The sequence below is a fragment of the Apus apus genome, chromosome 2 (assembly GCF_020740795.1).
Source record: "Apus apus isolate bApuApu2 chromosome 2, bApuApu2.pri.cur, whole genome shotgun sequence".
Classification (NCBI taxonomy): domain Eukaryota; kingdom Metazoa; phylum Chordata; class Aves; order Apodiformes; family Apodidae; genus Apus; species Apus apus.
The window spans coordinates 63299913-63319176 of NC_067283.1; positions in this window are offsets into that span (position 1 = coordinate 63299913).

Here is a 19264-nt window from a genome sequence, read left to right on the forward strand (position 1 = left end):
TGATTCAATTAATTAGCAGAAAAAACATTCTGTAAAACATAAGCAGTTGATGTAAAGATGTTTCTTTAGGATTAGCTTGGCTGTTATCTTAAAGTAGTGTAGGAGGAAGAGAGGTCCCAGCATATATTTTTTTAAATACACCCCATGAAAATCTTTTGATTTTCAAATTTTAAAAGATTTAAAATTTTGTTTTAGAAAATGTTCACCAGTACATCAAGTAGCAGTGCAAATGGTAAAAAACAGTGAGTCAGTAAGGCACATTAGCCAATTTTATTCTGAGTAGAGAGGTAGTGTATATAGCACAGTGTGGATTACTTATTCATTCTTTGTGAACAGCTTTCATAATAATGGACCAATTGAAAGCCTGTTGGCATCAGTCTGCACTCCTACTATCATCATCAACTTCTATTCCAACTTAGAGCCTGATCCAAAGCTTATTGAAGTTGATGAAAATGTTACAGCTGAGGTGGTGTAAGGACCAAAAAAAGCTGTTCTAAAATTAAACGTACTACCTCTTTTTACAACCTTTTTCTTGACTCTTCTGCTAATTTTGACAGCACCTAACTCTTAGGAGAACTTTCATTGAGCAGATGTTGATTTTTAGATCTAACTTTCTAAACAGGAGTTATTGTACTGAATGTTCAAAATGTGTTCTGCCTGTAATGAAGAAAAACATGACATTTTCAGAAGAAGGAGCACAAAAAGTGTTGTTTGTGGTTTTTATAGGTAATTATACTGAAGTAGGGCAGCAGAACATTCATTGACCTTATGATTTGTGTACAAATAAAAGATGTAATTGATTTAATTTGTATCACCATGAATCACTGGTAAATGTGACCTGAACACATCTATATTTTGGTCTGAAGCTCAGTGTGATCTTATTCCCTTTAAAGAGACTGATAGTGATGAATTTCTTGTAGCCTTTGGGGATTGAGGTACTGTCTGTCCCCTATAGACTGGAATTTTTCAGGCATTTATTGACGCTGATGTTGCCACTGAAATAAATGGGATTGTTTGTGAGATGGAAGTTACGATTTCTTTTACCTCTAAGAGTTTTCACAAAGACACGAGGACATAACTTATTAATCCATTTGAAAAATGTTGGTACCCCACAAGCATCACAATATAGGCAGTCCAAATATACTGGAAAGGGAAAGAATGAAATGGAACAAAGTCTATTTCTGTGAGACAGACATAAAATGCCACTACAAGAGGTTGTAGGGTTACTCACTGAAGATGCAGTCAAGATGGGTGCTCTTCAGGTTGCTTCTTTGTGTATTTATATGTCATCTTTCAGAGTGGGTGAACTCAGTAGGTATGCATGAAGAATGTTACTTTGTTATGTCCTGACTGACAGTCACCTTCTCAGAAATTTTGGTTCTGGAATGGAGATATTCCAGAAAGATTAAATAATTTATGCCCAAAGGATGCTGTGTCATTCAAATGCCACTTGCCTTTTTTTGCCAAACCAGTTCCCAGTACAGTCTTTCTCTGCAACAAAATTGACACACAAAGTTTGTGTTCTTACTCTTCCATTACTTCCATGCACAAACTCTGACCATCCTCTGCTAACAATTAAGCTTCAGATTGGGCCAAACCATCTGTTTGTCTGGGAGGAGAAAATAAAGGGTCGGGGAGGAGTGACTGTCCTTTGAGCTCTGCTCTTTCCCAGGGAAAGCACAGGGTTCCAGCCTTGTGGGTCCACGCTTCCATGTTCCTTTGGGTGCAGTGTCTTAGACTGACCACGGGGCTTTTGCTTCTCCAGCTGTATGTTATAACATCTACTCAATACATTCTTGCTTTAAAAACAGCAGTAATAAAAACACCAGCTCCATTTCTCTGCCCTGGTGAGGCCACATCTGGAATACTGCATCCACTTCTGGGCTCTGCAGTTCAAGAGAGACAGGGAGATACTGGAGAGAGTCCAGAGGAGGGTGACAAATATGACTGGGGGATTCGACTATCTCTCTGATGAGGAAAGGCTGAAAGAGCTGGGACTCTTTAGCCTGGAAACGAGAAGGCTGAGGGGAGACCTTATCAACGTATCTAAGTATCTAAAGGGTGGGCACAAGGAAGATGGAGACAGGCTCTTCTCAGTAATTCCCAGTGTCAGAATGAAGGGCAACAGGTACAAGTTGGAACATAGGAAGTTCCATTTAAATATGAGGAGAAACTTCTTTACAGTGAGGGTGATGGAGCACTGGAACAGGCTGCCCAGGGAGGTTGTGGAGTCTCCTCTGGAGATATTCAAGACCTCCCTGGATACAGTCCTGTGTAAAGTGCTCTAGGTTATCCTACTTCACTGGGAGAGTTGGACTAGATGATCTCTAGTGGTACCTTCCAACTCCAGCAATTCTGTGATTCTGTGATTATATGCTGTAGAACTGCAAAGAAAAGCTAATAGCAGTGGGATTGCAAACAGATTTGTGTAATTCCAAAAAGTGTAGAAACTAAAAATACTATTGTTATTCTAAAGAAGAAATATGAAATACAGTCACCAGACAAAATGTTTGTTTTCTCTCTGTTCACCTGTGTTTCTTCATCCTTTTGTGACCTCAGGATGGCAATACCTAAATAGTTTGTTCTACAGCATAGGACATGCTGTGTGAAGAGGCAGGAACAGGAGGGTTCACACCATGCCAAGATCTTGACTGGCTGATCATCTCTTTCTTCTTATGATTAAGCAATAAAGCAAGAAGTACAGGATATTTCCTGGGGATTAATAACAGATAGGGAGGAGTTAATGGCCTGAGGTGCAGCTGAGGGCCATTAACCCCAGCTGGTCATCAATCCTCATTAAAAGCCTCTGCAACTCAGTTCACTACACACAGTGAAGGGCAAATGAGTGTTTTAAGTACCTTTGTGATTCCCCTCTCTGTTGTCTCCTTAAATTTGTTTTATTTTAATTTCTGTTACTTCCTTGGATAAATTCCATGATTCTTACTGTAGCAGAAGTTCTATTCAGGCAAGGGTTTGTCTGACCAGTAGTTGTGTGAAAACAGTTGAGTTATGCACAAGCAAGAGTCCTTGGTACTACAGAAGCAGAATAACAGGCATTTTAGATGCTCCAGCATTTAGTTACATGAAAAATAAGGTAAGTAGTACACTTCATAAAATATTGGCTTGCAAAACCTATTTTTAAATTTTTATTTACTTTTTTTAGTAATGTAGCAGAATATTTCCTGTGGCAACAAAGGCAATTCTTAAGGGAAGAGCCCTGAATTCTGCAATCCATATACATGGACTTAAAAAGCTAAATATTGCAAATATTTGTTTCATATTAGCTGACAAGCTTTGGAATATGTGTCTTTTAAAACTGATTTGAGATTTACTTAGGTTTTGAAATGTGTGTCAATTAGTTTTATGCTAGGTATTTCTAGAAAGTTAACATTCTTGTGTGAGAGAGAGAGTGTAATTGTCAGTGTGGTGTTTAGCCGATAGTAATTTTGCAGATATTGCATTATTTTGGTTACTCCAAAGTCTGATTATGGTAGTAAAATATGAAGGTATGGTAGTATTTCTCAAAGTGTATTTAGAAAATGAGAAAATCCTAAAGTATCTTTTCCCAGGCTCTTAGCCCTGCTTCTGGTAGTGGCAATACCTCAGTAATACTGGAGAACTCAGCTGGCTGAACTCAAGGGTAGCTGGTTGTCTGTGTTCATTGCAAATGTTCATCTGAAAATCAGCAGAAAAGTCTCTACATCCCTTACGACTTTGTAGGGATGCTGTCAAGTGTGATTGGTAGAGTTCTGAGAACAGGAAGCAGATAATAAAATGAAAGAATGTAATCTGGCAGCAACATGGTGAAATAAATCAATGAAGATTTTTTATCTTTGTTTCTAGTGAGAGCAGAGTAAGTGGTCAGATCTCCATTTAAAAATGGTTTGGGTTTTGCCCTACACCCTTGCTGCTGAAGTCTGGACTCTGTGTATGGGCTAATAAAATCAGAAACCCTCCTCATCTGGGGATACACAAATACCTGGGAGAGGAGTGACCTGGATGTTTGATACAGGGACACCCCAGTGTACTGCAGCTTAAGAAATGCTGGTTAGGTTAGCCCCTTTCCTGATGCTGTAGAAACCAAACGGAGCCTCCTGTTGAAGAATGCTGCTGTGATCCACCACCTTGAAAACTTCATCTGAGTCTGTCATGTGGAAAAGAGGTAGTGCTGTTTCCATGCATCCCGAAGATATTGGTGTGCGAGGAGCTTGGATATGCACCTCGGGGGAACTGTATGGGAGAGACTTAGATCAAAGCAGCAGTTCTTTGAATGTAGTTATAAAAGGTATGTCTCAATACAGCAGTGTCTTTTATTCAGAAGACTCAAAGTGAGTAAATATGATGAGTGTAGAAAGTATTTCCCCTGCATGATTTCAAAAGACATACTTTTCTGTGTTGCAGGGCTTCACTGGAACTATTCATGAGAGTGAGGCTAGGCATTAACCCCAGGCCAAGAGTATTTTGAAAGGAATTTCAGGAGAAAAAGATGTTTTGTAAAAGAAGTTTGTAGAGAAGCTTGCTTCTTGTAGAGTCAAAAGTAGTTCACTGTCTATGGTTTGCCAGTTACTGAAACCAGCAAATTTACTGTAAATATACATTTTTGAGACTCATGCTGTGGCTCTTTTTGCACAAACCTGTGTGCTGTGTAAGGCTAAATACCTGCATTTCTGTGACTTCTGCATACCGTATAAAATCTGCTACTCTTTGTGTTTCAGATGCTGAGAAACACTCTTCTTCTGTTTGAAGGGATGATTAATAAAGTTTCGAAAATACAGGTCCTAGGGCATGGGTTAATGGTCCAGTCCTTTCTGCATATTTTATGTCAAGAGCACCTTTGTTTCCTAGATAATATAGAGAAGATAATAACCTGTTGAGGGGAGCAAAGTGTGGCACTTTATTGCACTGGGTGACTGGATTGCTCAATTGTGGCATTGGTGCCTGGGAAACTCTAGATGGATGCTTATAGTGAAAAGAAGAGAAACAACCAATCTCTTGCTCTAGCAAAATGTTTTAACATATTTCAGAGGCTGAGACAATATCAGTACTTGTAATAGTATAAACGTTTTAAGTTTCTTTGCGTACGTATGGTTCTGCTATACTTTTGTACTTGTGAAGCTGATTTTTTTATCACATCAAGTCAAAGGACTCTTCAGAGGTTAAAATGCTTTTCTCCACTTTCAGCTTTCACAGTAACATGTTGCGCTGGCAATGACAGCAAGGTTATGATTCACTATCAATTAGTTTAATGAGTGACTTACATTGGATTTATTACAATCCCCAAACAGCACTGGAATGTTGTTCTTGGTATTTGTCTCCTGCCTGTGCAACAATCAGTCCTACACTTCATAGCTTTGACTGGAACTGAGTTGAACAGAGTGGATGTAGCTCAGCTCAATTCATGGTTATTTGTTAGAAAACTTTTTTTGTGCTTGCGAAGGTTGATTTCCTTCTCTCTTCTATTTGGCATAGAGGATCAACGTGCAGAAAATGACACTCTGAGACAAGATGCTGCTGAGCGTGGACAAATATTTAGAGATAAACAGACAAAACTGGAAGTGGTCAGAGGTATGTCACCTTGTAGAGACTGGAACGTTTTTGTTGCAACATTTTTTGTTCAGTGAGATTTCAGTTCAGCAGGATCTGAGATGGGGTTGACATGAACTCCTGTGGTGTTCATGTCAAGTCAGAATTGTCCACCTCTTAGTTCTGATTTTGAGCTGAGCCTCTTGAAAGCCTTGCATCATCAGTCTTGTGGCACTCTTTGGATTTCAGGTTTTGGTGCTGTGCAGCAAATCTGTTAAGCAAACTTCCTTACGTGTGGCAAGCCTTTGCAGAGCTATTGGATTGGATAGTTGAACTAGAGTTTCCACACTTCCTGCTCCCATGCCAGGAACCAAATGAGATCTGTTTTCACCTAGGCTTGGCCTTATCTCTATAAAAGGGAACTTGGAGTTCTAGAGGTCTCACAGGCAAGATTTGAAGAATGGCAAACCTGGGAAGTATTCCCGAGGTCAGTGATTCCAGGACAGTATGCCTAATGTGGTGATTGAAAACTGTAAAAAAAATTGGAAGCCTATGTGGACGATCATGACAACTGACAATATTATTTAATATAATAGCAGATATTTAAGGAGGACAAGGAACGTTAACAAGACTTCACTGAGATTCTGCAGAGAGTGCGAGAAGTCTTCACTGGGCAATATGAATGAATTTAAATTTCTGGTTTGTAGAGAGGTTAATATTTCCAGATTCTATTCTCACTGAAGTCTGGCATTTCCTATGAACAAGAAACCTTGCTTTTCAGTTACTCTAGATACAACCCAGTGCCTGAATGTATTGCACATGAGACAACTTTTTCCCCAAGTTTCTGTAGGGATGCAGATTTGGTAGAAGTTCATTCTTGTTACTTTTAAGGAACTTTAGGTACAATTTTACTGTGTCTTTGACATGTAAGCAGGGAATGCACCTGATGTGTATGGTAGAAAACTTCCGAAGGTACGTATGGGACAAGGTTGCTGTGATGCATTTTAAATAATTACAGATGTTGGAGGTGGGAATGAAGAAACATCTTGGTAGGATTCAATGGTAGATGTAAGAAAATACATCTATTTGTATCAAGTTTACAGAAGAAAGCCGGGATTGCTGAATGCATTGCAAGATATAGCCTCAAAAAGAAACAGTCCCACTCCTTTACTGTTTCTGTGAGGGCTAAGGAAGTAAATGACCTGCAGCTTTTTAGCTAAGTGGAAGGATTGCAATTTGCTGATGATCGTAGCCAGGGGGACACATGACCAAACCAAAACCTGAAGAGACTTTTCTGTTTTTGCAGAATGCCTTTTAGTATGCAAGTAGTCTGACATTAGTGTGTACCTTAAAAACATATTTGAGCCCCATGATGCTTCATATACAATTAGAGGTTCTATTGTAACCTACTCCAGCATAAATTGAGAGTCTGTATAAAGACAGGGGAGTTACTGTCATATGAAGCTAGCATGAGATCAAAGTAGGCTGCAAAATATTAGAAGACACTAATGTATATTGTTGATTAAAATTCCAGTCACTGGTTATAAACCTCATGAAATGAATCACCTCATTTATAATACATACCATGGGACAACATCTAATTTGGTGACAAGCATGGAGTCTAGCGAAGATTCAATAGAAATATCTGCTTAAATGACTATGCTGTCATCTAATTACACATCTATTTTTTTAGCTTTTTTATTTAATATGCCTGTTATTATAAAATTGAGTTTCACACCTTCAAAATATTCTGGTAAATAAATGCCCTTTTCTCTGTGAGATGCAAGGTTAGTGCCTATTTTACATTGTGACTGTTTTTGTGAGAAAGATAAGAAAATCAACACATGCTTTTATCAGTCCTCACTTTTGAAATAACAAGGTGAAGGCTATCCTTGGAAAGTAATTGATATTCCTGTACAGGTTGAAACTGATATGCAAACAGATAAGCAGAATGTATCTAGTCTGTGCTGTAGCTGCAAAAAGCCATACCAATAATTGTCTTACATGGCCTCCAGTTTTAGACCAGATCTTTAACCTTTTGGAGTTTTCTGCTGGTTTAGTCTAACCATGTCACATCCCTTGGATCTATGCAATTTTTAGACGCAGAAGTAGAATATAAAACTATTAAAGTGATGCTATCTACTAAATGTTCATCAGAATAAGTGTATAAATAAGGGCTCAATTGCATGTAATGGCTTTGCACTAAAAATGTCATCTATACCTTGGATAACATGCAGCCAAGAGGTCCACTAAAACTGTGTTGCTTGTCTAGCTGAGCTTGTTAACAGTTGCACACTCGGATGGAGGAACTTGTAATGATTATGTGGTCTTCACAGGTCACTGTGGCTAGTGAGAAAGCATAAAGAATACTTCAACATCACTGGGCGGTAATATAGTGGTTGATATTGTCTGAAGTAAAGCTCATAAAAGTATAATTCTGTTTAAAAGCTTCATTCCTAGACTTTTGGAAATAAGATCTTGTCAATAACGTAGATCTGGTATACAATTCCAGCATCTGGTTTGGTATAAAATGGCATCTTTCTAATCATTTATTTCTGTGTAGCTTTGGTCATGGTTTATAGTGGTGGTGGCCATGTTGAGGTATCCACTCCTGTTCTGGCTGCAGCTTCAGTATTAGTGTGCTCATGATGGAGTGAGCTGTGGAGTTCATTCCCTATTTCCATCAGCACCATGTTTGCTCTGTTCCAGTCTGTTTTACGTATGAAAATTCAGAGCAGACAAAGTTGTTATACTGGTGTGTTATGGTTTGAGGAGGCATGTAAATTTGAGATATCACTACAAGAAGCTGGAGAGAGGCTATTTAGGACCCTGAGCGATCTGGGGAGCAGAACAGAGAGGGGTCAGGATTTCCTCCCATTTTCTGCCATACTCTATAAAAGCCAAAGACTGGAACTCTTCTTCCTTCCTGCCTCCCTCCTGCTTCCCGCACTTGGAGGTCTTTGGAGAGAGCCTCCTGCTTTGTCATCAGGTCACCACAAGTTTTTCAGCATCTGAATCCACTGGGTACTGGGAGGAGCTGTGGACTTCTTTCTCCAATCAGCTCTGTCACAAGGGACCTTCAGACACTTAAACCAGTGCTTACCGAGATGGGTTTTGTATAGATTTGTATATTTGTTCCTCATCCCATGTGTTACTGTCCCTTCCCTGTTCCAAAAAAACTGTTCGTTTTTAACTTCCAATGTTTAAGTCTCTTCCTTATTTGCCATTTGTCTTTCCTTGGAGGGGGGGTAATAGAGAACAATCCTGTTCTCTGAGTTTCGGCTTACCCTGACCACTAAACCGAGAGATGATGTCACCTACCCAGCACATGTTGAGGTGTTGTTTATGACTTGTTGCAAGATGGGGAGAATGCTTTTCCTAAATGGGTGTGCAAAGCTTGGGACCTGAACAGTGACTGCTAAACTTATTCACATGAGGGAATCTTAAAATACTGTTCCTGCCGAGTCTCTCATTGGGTTAGCTTTGTGCATGCTCTTGAAAGCTGCAAACGTCTTGTCTCCTATTTGAGTAATAATTTTATCCTTTGAGCTCCTTATACATCTATATCAAGGTTGTTGTGGGTTTTTTGGTGTTTTGTGGGTGGTTTTTTTGTGTTGTGGTGTTTTTTGTGATTTTTTTAATTTTTATTTTAAACAACAAAAAACTGCATTAATGGTTTCATTTAATTGCTTCCTTATCTTCTTCTTTACTCTGGAATGCTCTCCCAAAGCCCTGAAATTCTGTATCAGCAGCAGGCTTATGCTGCAGTTACAGAACAGTTGCAGTGCCCTGGAATTAGGGAAGGAAGGTGATTTCCCTTCAGGGAAGGTGTCTGAGACAGCTGAGCTTCAGACATGTTTCTGCACAAAGGGAAAGGAGGGTGATAGCTGTTGGAGAATCTCTTATGTGTGGGATGGAGGCACCTGTCTACAATACTGACCTGAAGTCTTGGGGGATTTGCTGATTACCACGCACTTAAATATGAGATGTTGAGAGTCTGCTGGGGTTTGTCTGTATTTTCATAGAATCATGGAACAGTTTGGGTTGGGAGGGAATCTGATTATTTAGTTCCAACCCCCTGCAAGGGCAGGGACACCTTCCCCTAGACCAGGTTGCATAAAGCCATATCCAACCTGGCCTTGAACACCTCCAGGGAGGGAGCATCCACAACTTCCCTGGGCAACCTGTTCCAATGCCTCACCATCCTCACAGTAGAGAATTTCTTCTTAACACCTAACCTAAATCTACCCTCTTCCAGTTGAAAACCATTACCCCATTTTGGACTGTCAACTCCTGCTACTCATCCAAGTACCAGTGATAACTGCCAGGGAGGTGCTGAGCCTACCAAGAATGGCCACAAGGCCCTGGGGCAAGGGTGGAGTGTGTGGAGCTCTATGAGCTTTTGCCTGTGAAGGCAAAAGGCTTGAGGAGGTGTTGATGGATCTTGTGAGTCAACATCTGGCTGTGCAGCTGGGGTCTTTGACAGGGATTTGGCTTTAGCAGTCATGGAAACCTCTGAGGGTTGGAGACTGCTGGGAAAGAATGAGATCCACCCAACTAAGTGGGGCAAGAGCATCTCTGCCAACATGCTGGAAAACCTGGTGAAGGGAGCTGTAAACAGTGAGGAAACGAGGGCTGAGACAGGACTGAGACACAAATGATACAGAGTGACAGTTAAGAATGATCTTGGGAAAGGTTCTGTAGGGTGAAAAGAGGAACTAGAACTCTGGTGACACAGCTACAACACTCTTGGCATAACTTCAGTATGGTGGGACAGCCTGCACAATGAATGATGCAATGAATGGATACAGGTTCTTTAGGAAAGATGGGAAGACTAGTAATGAGGGAGTCTGCCTTTAAGTAAGGGAGCTATTTGAATATATGAAACTCTGTGGGACAGAGGACAGGCAAGTTAAGAGCTTGTGAGTCATGATAAGGGATAGGCACATCACGATGGAAGCTTGTTACAGATTATCATGTGATTATGAGGAAGCATATGAAGTCTTTAGACAGCTTGAAATCTTGGGCTCACAGGCTGAAGCTCTGTGAAATCTGGAAGAGTATTGTGGTTTAACCATGTCTAGCAACTAGTCATGGCACAGCTACTCATGTAGTAGGAAAAGCTGAACAAGGTGATTGTGAGCTTGTTGTTGAGTGGAGTGGGTGGAGTGGGTGATTTAATGGCAAGAGACACAGGTAAGCCTGAGGTTCTCATGCCTTCTGTGCCTCAGTCTTCACTAATGAGGCTTAATAAAACAGTTCAGGATGGATGGGGAGTCCCATCAGGGGACAAGGACTCAGTCAGGGATTACTTGAGAGAACCTGACTCATGCAATTCAATAAGACAAAAGGGGCTTCATCCAAGACTGCTGATAAAACTGGTTCAAGTCCATACAAGGCTGCTATCTGACATAGTTGAATGGTTATGGAGATTGCAGAAGAGTCCCAGTGACAGAAGAAAGGTAAATATTAAAAGTGCAATACAGAGAACTGCAGGCTCATCAGCCTTTGTTCACTCTGGTGGAGCATGGAGGGAGTCCTCTTGGAGCACATCTCTGCACAGATGTGAGAGGTGATGGAGAATCACTTGCATGGGATGGCTCTACGGAAAATCTCTTTGCCTGTGAGAACAGTCAGGCAGTAGAATAGGTTGCTTGGAAAGGATGTGGAGCCTCCATACCTGGCGGTTGTCAAGACTCAACTGGGCAAAGCCCTGAGTAACTTGATCTGGTTCCAGCTAACCTTCTGAGCATGTGGTCAGACTAGAGGCTTCCTGAGATCCCTTCTCACTTGAATTCAGTGATTCTATAATCATGCAGAATCATCACCCTCAGCAAGTTTGCTGACAACACCAAAGTGTGTGGTGAGGTCGACACACTGGAAGGAAGGGAGACCATCCAGAGTGACCTTGACAGGCTTGAGAAGTGGGCTTGTGCAAATGGCACAAAGTTCAACCAGAACAAGTGCATGGTCCTGGAGAAGAGAAGGCTCTGGGGAGACCTTATAGAGGCCTTCCAGTACCTGAAGGGGCAAGTAATGGATTAAAACTGGAAGAGGGGATATTTAGATTAGACATTAGGAAGAAATTCTTCACTGAGGGGGTTAGGACACTGAAACAGGTTGCCCAGGGAAGTTGTGGAAACCTCATCCCTGGAAATGTTGAAGACCAGGCTGGATGGGTTCCTGAGCAACCTGATCTAGTGGGATGTGTCCCTGCCCATGCAGTGGGGTTGGAACTAGGTAATCTTTAAGGTCCCTTCCAACTTAAACCATTCTATGATCACAGCTGGAAAACACCTCTAAGCTACCAGTTGTCAAAGGTAGGCAGATTAATCCTGCTGTTTTGTTGTTTGAATATATGGTATGATGGAGTGAATAAACAGAGCAGAGGAATTACCTTAATTACATGAAGAAGCAAGTCTGATGGTCTGCATCCATGCTGCTCTTTAAGTTGGGGGGCTACTCTAGGGCTGTTAGGAAAAGGTAAGTGCAGTGATGAGAAGGTGAGGAACACAAATTTTGCTGTAGGATCTGTAATATTTTGTGTGATTTTGTTTCCCCCCCCCCCCGTGCTTGAATGTTGTTACTCAAAGGCCTATAATGAGTTAGGGACAGAACTGGAAATAGAAAGACTGCAGATAAATCTATATGGGATTTTTAAATGGAGCGAATGGCATTAATGAATATATGACATATCCATTTATCAGAGTTGGGGAAAAAGGAAGGCAAGTCACAGAGTTGTAACTTTTAAATTAATGCAGTCATGCAAAACTTCTGTTATGTGGACTCCAAGGATCTATCTAGTTGAATTTTTATGCTATGATTGGCATTGCACAGATGGGAAAAGGGATAATACGATGAGGGAAGTGTCAGGGCATAAAAGCATAGAAAAGTGTGGTGGTGGGTTTTCTGGTTTTGTGCTTTCCACAAATGGTGCTATTCATCGGTCATCTGTGTGGAGGATTTGCTTGACACAGCAGAAAATATTTTCTGCATTCAGTATGGAGCATTCTCTTGTAACTCTATTCTAGCTAATAGCAGTTTTGGACATAACACAATGTTGGTAATTTAATTGTATACCTAGTATGAATCTTGCATGAGAAACTCAAGTCAAGACAGCTTGAACTGACAATAGTGTCACTCTAGTTTCTCAGATGAGAGATGCTTTTTAAGAAGTACAAATGTGGGGACTACAAAGCAGCTCTCAGTTTGCACTTCTTAGTGAAGATTCTTAAAAGACTTTTCATATTAGCCTAGTACTGCACAAAAAAAAATTATTCCTTTTTCAATTAGAATTTATAAATAATCTGAAGTTCAGTTCTCGCAGTGACTGTGGAATGAAGCTGTTTGAATGAAGTTACTTGTGGAGAGAGGCCCCTCCCCCCCCTTTTTTTTTTCCTGGAAAGATGTGTGCACTGTAGTTGGGCTCTGCACGTGGGGACCTAAATTCATGGTGTGGCAGGGAACACTGAGAATTTGGAATGTCTCGGAGCTATTGCATTCTTGTGTGGCCCTCGGTACCGTCAGAGCAGTCTGTTTGCAAAGAACCTTCTCTTGCCCAGAAGGCTGCAACACTAGAAGTCCTTTCAGATAGTGAAGAGCAGTTACCACTACTTGAGATGAACAAATATGCTACCCTTGGACTGTTAATTGATCTGTTTTCTTAATGAGAATAAGAATATAGCAGGTTTACGTGGTTGAGCTATGGGATGGAGGGAAGGGGCTTATGTACTTTTGAATTTGATGGCTGCAGCTCTGAGGGAACTTAACCATCTTCTCTCCATGTGCAAACACCTTTTGTGGAGTGGTGTCAGTGGTATAGCTGGAAGAGATCCTACTGTTGCTTAAAAAGGGGGCTTTCTGAAAGAAGGCATGTGTTTACAGGCAGAGAGAACTTTCTGGAATAACATATTTGTTCCAGATTGCTTCAAGGAAGGGGTAAAGAAAGTTCATGCAAGACCTTTTTTTGACTTTGTATTAGCACACTAGTGTTTAGTTTCTTGGTAACTCCAATTATTGCTCTTCCTGAGGATTGTTAAGGTGTGTAGCCCAAGGCCACTGCAGTAAGATAACCTGTGTTCTACCTTTTAGAGGGGTAGAAGAAGGGCTATCCAAGTGACTAGTTTGTGGCAGTGTGACATCTGTGCTCAAAAAGGACAACAACTTAGACTCCTAGCTACTATCTTAGCTGTCATTCTTCTCTGAGGAGAAGTCTTCAGTCTTACGCTATTTACTCCATACTCTGTTGGTAGAAATGTTCTTTTGTAGCCATGTAGATGTTTTTCAGATGTTAAATTAGACTCAGTGACATTACATGTTTGGATAAAGATATTGGAACATGAACTGTTAGTTGAGACAGTAGTCACATGGCTGCTGCTCTGGTCCAAGGCTGCATCAGGAGTACTTGAAGTGTCTTATGGTAATGGTCTCAAGGCCACCAGAGTGGCCTCGTTAATGCAAGATCAATAGTGTATGCTTTTAAGCTGTGATATCAAAAGCTTTTATTGTTGCATGCCATTTCATTATTACATAGGTATTAACTCAGCAGTGGGGGTGTAAGTGCTGATAGCATCTGAATAAATAACACTTAGCTTTCTGCTTGTAGATTTGGAAGAATGTTCTTTTTAGCCCTGGGGATCCTTTGTTTCTCAGTCTCTGGGTCTGTTTCTACTGGTTGAGGGGAAGAAAAAAAAAGAGAGAGTTAAAAAAAAAAATCAACCAAGGTAATTATCTCTGCTAATAGTCTGTCTGCTTGTGCTTGATTGAAATGCAGCCTGCCTCTTCTGTATCACTGATTTATTCCCAAAGAGGAGTTCCAGTTGTCTACGAAGCCAACACCTTTGGACAGGCACCATCTGGCCAACTGCTTATTAACTCCCATGGTCTTGCCTTATTCTACCAGCAAAGAGCCCAGTCTCAGCAAAAACAAACTAGAGGGATGCTGCCAGGAGCCCCAAGATCTCTCTTCCCTAAAGAAAAATGAATTCCAAACAGCCTCCCTAGTGGGTACCATGTAAAAATAATTAAAAGGGTACTAAGCAAAAGCAGCTAATTAAAAAGACTAAACACTAAGTCCTCTGATTCTTTAGGCTGGTCAGGCTTTTCCTGTGGGGAGGCCACAAGTCAACTGTGTCGTTTCAGCTGCCCTGTTTTGAAGCTCTGTTAATGTTCCTTTGAATCCTAGTCCAGGCTGAGGCAGCCGTGGTTCCCTACACACCCTTGTGCCCGTGGGCTTTCCTGCCTGGCCTGGCTGGCCTTGCACTTGTTGGTGGCTCTACTCTCCTTCTACAGCAGCGGAGGTGGACTCCATTGAACAGAGTTTTAATTTTTTTTAAATAAGATTAATTTTTTTACTGCAAACATCCTGTGAGGACTGACTAGATTATCCAAGGTGTGAGGGTTTGAAATCTGTTGTCCCACTCCTGCCCTGTGTTGGAATGGAAGCATGAAAACAAGAAAAAAAAAGCCTTTAAGAAAGATAACACACTATAAGGTAATCTAAAACTGTTACTGGGTGGAAGAAGGATGTTTATGGGTGGAATATTTCATCAGAGAGCTATACACAGGGAACTTTAATTTCTATTGGCAATTCTTTCCTGTGAAATAAAGGAAGAATCTACTTTATTGCTGAACGCAACACCTGTCATCAGAGGGATCTTCCTGCATTTTTAAATTGAAGGAATGTGATTTGCTTTAGGAAGGCAGGAGATGGGGCTTGGAAACTTACAGTACACTGTCTCTGAAAATTTTCTCTCCACAAAATCTTCTGAAAATTTTGACTCTAATAAAACAGAAAAGATTATAGGCTATTTTTACAGAAAGATCTTTATAATGTGTATGGAAAGCAGCATGAATAACTGTTACATGATCACTGCCTTACTTTGACTTTAAAGAGAAGGCATTTTTCCAGTATCTGTTGCTAGGTAGTTTGATTGCTAGGCATTGTAGACCAAAAATGTTTTCTTTGTTTGAAATTCTCTGACAGAAATTTTAAAATGAATCCTCAGATCTTTCCGAAACTGTAAGTCTAATAGAAAAACATATGTTCTTTGATTTTGTCTTCAGTCTTGGATTTCTACTCCTATGTTCAAGTATTTTGAAGATTGAGGGGGAAAAAAAGAAAATTAGCCAGAATTGTTGTCTGACAGCTTGTTAATAGTTATGCCACAACACAGTGTATATGGCTACAGTTAAAGCCTCCTATTGTTCTGTCTTAAAGTTAGGGCTGTGTAGGACTTGTTTTCACCTGCTAGCACTTGAAAATTTGTTCTCAACAAGGACAAAAATCTGTAACAGACTTGGGTACCTTCTTTCCACTTTCCTTCCCTTTTCATTTCTAGAGGGACTTCTATTTTTTGCCAAGCAAAACACACAGCAGAATTTCTGGCACTGCTTCTCCTGTTGGGGAATGAATGGTACAACTTGTAATCACTAACATTGTGCAGAGATGCTCAGAGAGATGATAGAAATGGAAAACTGACCATAAAGCAGCTGCATTTTGGTGTAATTCCCCTAATGGAGGACACTCCGAAGTCTTCTGTTGTCAGTAATTAAACCAGAGAATAGTACAAGGAGAAGGCAGTGGCTGAAATTATTATCACTAACTTATTTTATATGCCCACACCTTTTTGAAGATCTTTTAGCCTGCAGGTTTGATTATTCTTTTTTATCTGTGGAACCACTTTAATCTTATTTTAAAAAAGAGTAAAAAAAAGTTACCAAACAAAGGTTGATAGAATTGTCTTCCTCTATAGCCTATGCCCTTTGCAACTTCATTTTTACCATATTTTACAGTTGTGCTCAAGCACGAGCATGGGCCAAGAAATGTGCAATTGAGGTAAGCTTCCATTTGAAGTCCCTAGGAGTTTAGTCTGCTTGAGATCCTATGGGATCAAACAACATATTTGAAAAATCTCAGCTGATGTTTGGTGTTAAGCAGTTCCAATATAAAGAGCAAGCTAGGAACTTAGCAAATCTGCACAGATGAGCAAACCACAATTAGTCAGCACAGCCAGAAGACCTAGTACCAAGCCAATCTTCACATCCAAGTAAACAGGAAGTATACTTACCCCACTGTATTTTCTTTCAAGGACACCTAAGCCAATATATTGTCACATCATCCCCAGAGTATTGCTGGAGCATCCTTGTGTCTCCAAGAAGAGTTGAATAGGTGTGCTGTGAAGAATGTGTTGGAAAGGTTTTATTTAAAGGATGATTTTATGAGGGGAAAAATAAGAATATTTACTTGGGTGAGAACAATATATGCTTGCTTATGATAACATCATTTGAGGCAATAATTAGGACCTGTAAATCTTAGTCTATAAGAAGTTGAGACTTATTAAAAGTGTATGTGTGCGTGCCTATGCACAAACTTTATTTATATGTATAAACAAATATATCCTGCTGTGTCTGACAGCAAGGCTAACGGTGTTCACTTGTGCAGTATTATTTTGGAGGAGTCTATAAATGAATAACTAATGAGCAGTAGAAAAAAGGCAGCTGCTTCTTTGTTTGCTTTCAAGTGGCCATGCTTATGTTTTGTCCACAAAACTTTTCAGATACACTGTTTGTTTTTTTTTTTTCTCCTTCAAATCTGGAATAGCATCTCAGAAAGACAGTATTTCAAGCAGAAGTAAGTGCAGGATTTTTATTTCCCCTTTCTTATGAAAGCATGTGTCAAAGCAGCCTTGAGAGAGTAGTTGCTATAGGTACTGTTTGCTACCATAGAGATGTTAGAGCATTATCATTAATAGGCTTTGGAACCTCTGTGGCTACCTGTGTCCATTCCTCAGACCCATCTTTTCTCAGATGCTTGAACCCACCCAACCTCCTGCTTTTCTCCTATCTGACTACTGAATCATGAGCATTGTGTGGCCAGCTCTTGAAGCCTGGTCCCCAACAGTGGACTGAATCTGCATTACTTCTGTTCAAGGGTTAAACTGCAAGCTAAGACCCCAAGTGTTTGAGACCTAAAATGCAACTTTCATCTAATTTCTTTGTCTAAGAAAACATTCTGTAACTCCAACCAAGCCAAACACAAAGGCTCTTAACTCTATCCAGTTTTAATCATCTCAGTTTTAGTGTCAGGGCCAGGTTTCCAGCAGCTGATCCAAAAAGATAAATGAAATACACATGAAATGACTTAGGCCAACAGGTGTTGCAGCTGCTCTTATTATGTGAAATTGAAGAAAACAAAATGTCTCAAGCAATTTTATATGGACCAATTTTTCTGACATGAAATTCTGTTTCCAGTCTTCAAATAGCCTGCTTTGGAAGACATCACAAAGCACTGCAGAATGTCTTTGAGTGACAATTACTGAGAGAAGTTACTGCCCTCATAATGTGATTTTCCAGTGTCAGTATATAATTAGGCAGGATGAATAAAGAAGAGTCCCCATTGTGAAATACTGTGAAGCTTCTGTGCCCCTCCCAATCCAATGCTGCTGAATAAATCAAATTTAACTTCTAGTTGTGCAACTTCTGGCTTTCTGAGCTTTGAATAGTGCACCGAGTGTGCTGCACAACTGGTCCAGCTGAATTCTGCTTTTGATCTTCAAGGCTCACTTGGAAACATTATTTTTTTTTGTTTCTTCTTCTATATTTTATTGAATCTGAACACTGAAATATGATCACCTTCATAGACCTGAAAGACAATGCTTTTTAGCAGTAGTGGTGGTACAAGCTGCTTAAAGTTCCATTTTTTTACCACTGATGTGTCTCAAAGTCAACGTCCCCTACCTTGGGGGATGTCTGAGTTTAAGCTGCATCAAGTCCTCATAGATGATGGATGTTCCTGGCATTTCAATTGCTTTTAAGAGCTTGAACTACTGTTTCTTAAGATGGTTTAGTGGTTAGGAGTTGTAGGGTGAGAGGTTGGGCTTAATGATCTTGAAGGTCTTTTCCAACCTTGACGATTCTATGATTCTATGAACTACCAAGCAGGTACCAGATGGTATTATAAAAGACTAATTCTACACTGAAATTAGCACATTTCTGTAGATGAGAAGAAAAGCTTCAGTTTGGCAATGCCTTCCAGTTGCTATTGACCTGTGTCAATTTTGAATTGTGACCTGTGCTGTAAAGCTTCATGTTCCTTTGCTTTTCTTCTGAGAGGTCAAGTTACTCAGTGCTCACAGATTTGTTTAAATGTCCTTAAGAACACTCCTCTGCTTGCTGTGTCTGTATTTGTGAGTTTGTGTAACCAGTCCCTCAGCAGATACAGGCGTTTGCTAATTACAGGTCTTAGCAGCAGTTTTAGTAGCAAGGTTTCAGGATGGTAAGGTGATATTTGGAGGCAATCTCTCTTTCGCTAAATGGATAAGCATGTTAAGTACTTCTTTGCAGGAGGCAAAAAGGTATTCCCATAATTGCTCTCTGTGATAGGAAATACAATTCCTGTTCTTTGTGTGACATGAGTTCATTGGAGGAAAACCAATTGGTACAGGATACTGAATGGGGTGTGGAGAAGGAACCTACCAGACGAGTGCGCCTTAAACAGGAGGCTCCTTTGCAACTGGCTGGGCAGAGGATGCCTGAGAGAGCAGCTCTGGCCGTTGCAGGTTCTTCATGCCTGTAAAGACCAGCCCACAAATGACAGACGAGAAGCTTGTCTGTCAGTTTGCAGTGGTACATTGTATTCGTGCTCTTCTGCAGAGGGAAAGCCAAATAATGGAATAACCACAGGACTCTGCTGCTTTACAGAGGTCTGTGAACAAGCTTTTGTAACCTCCGTGTTAGACGT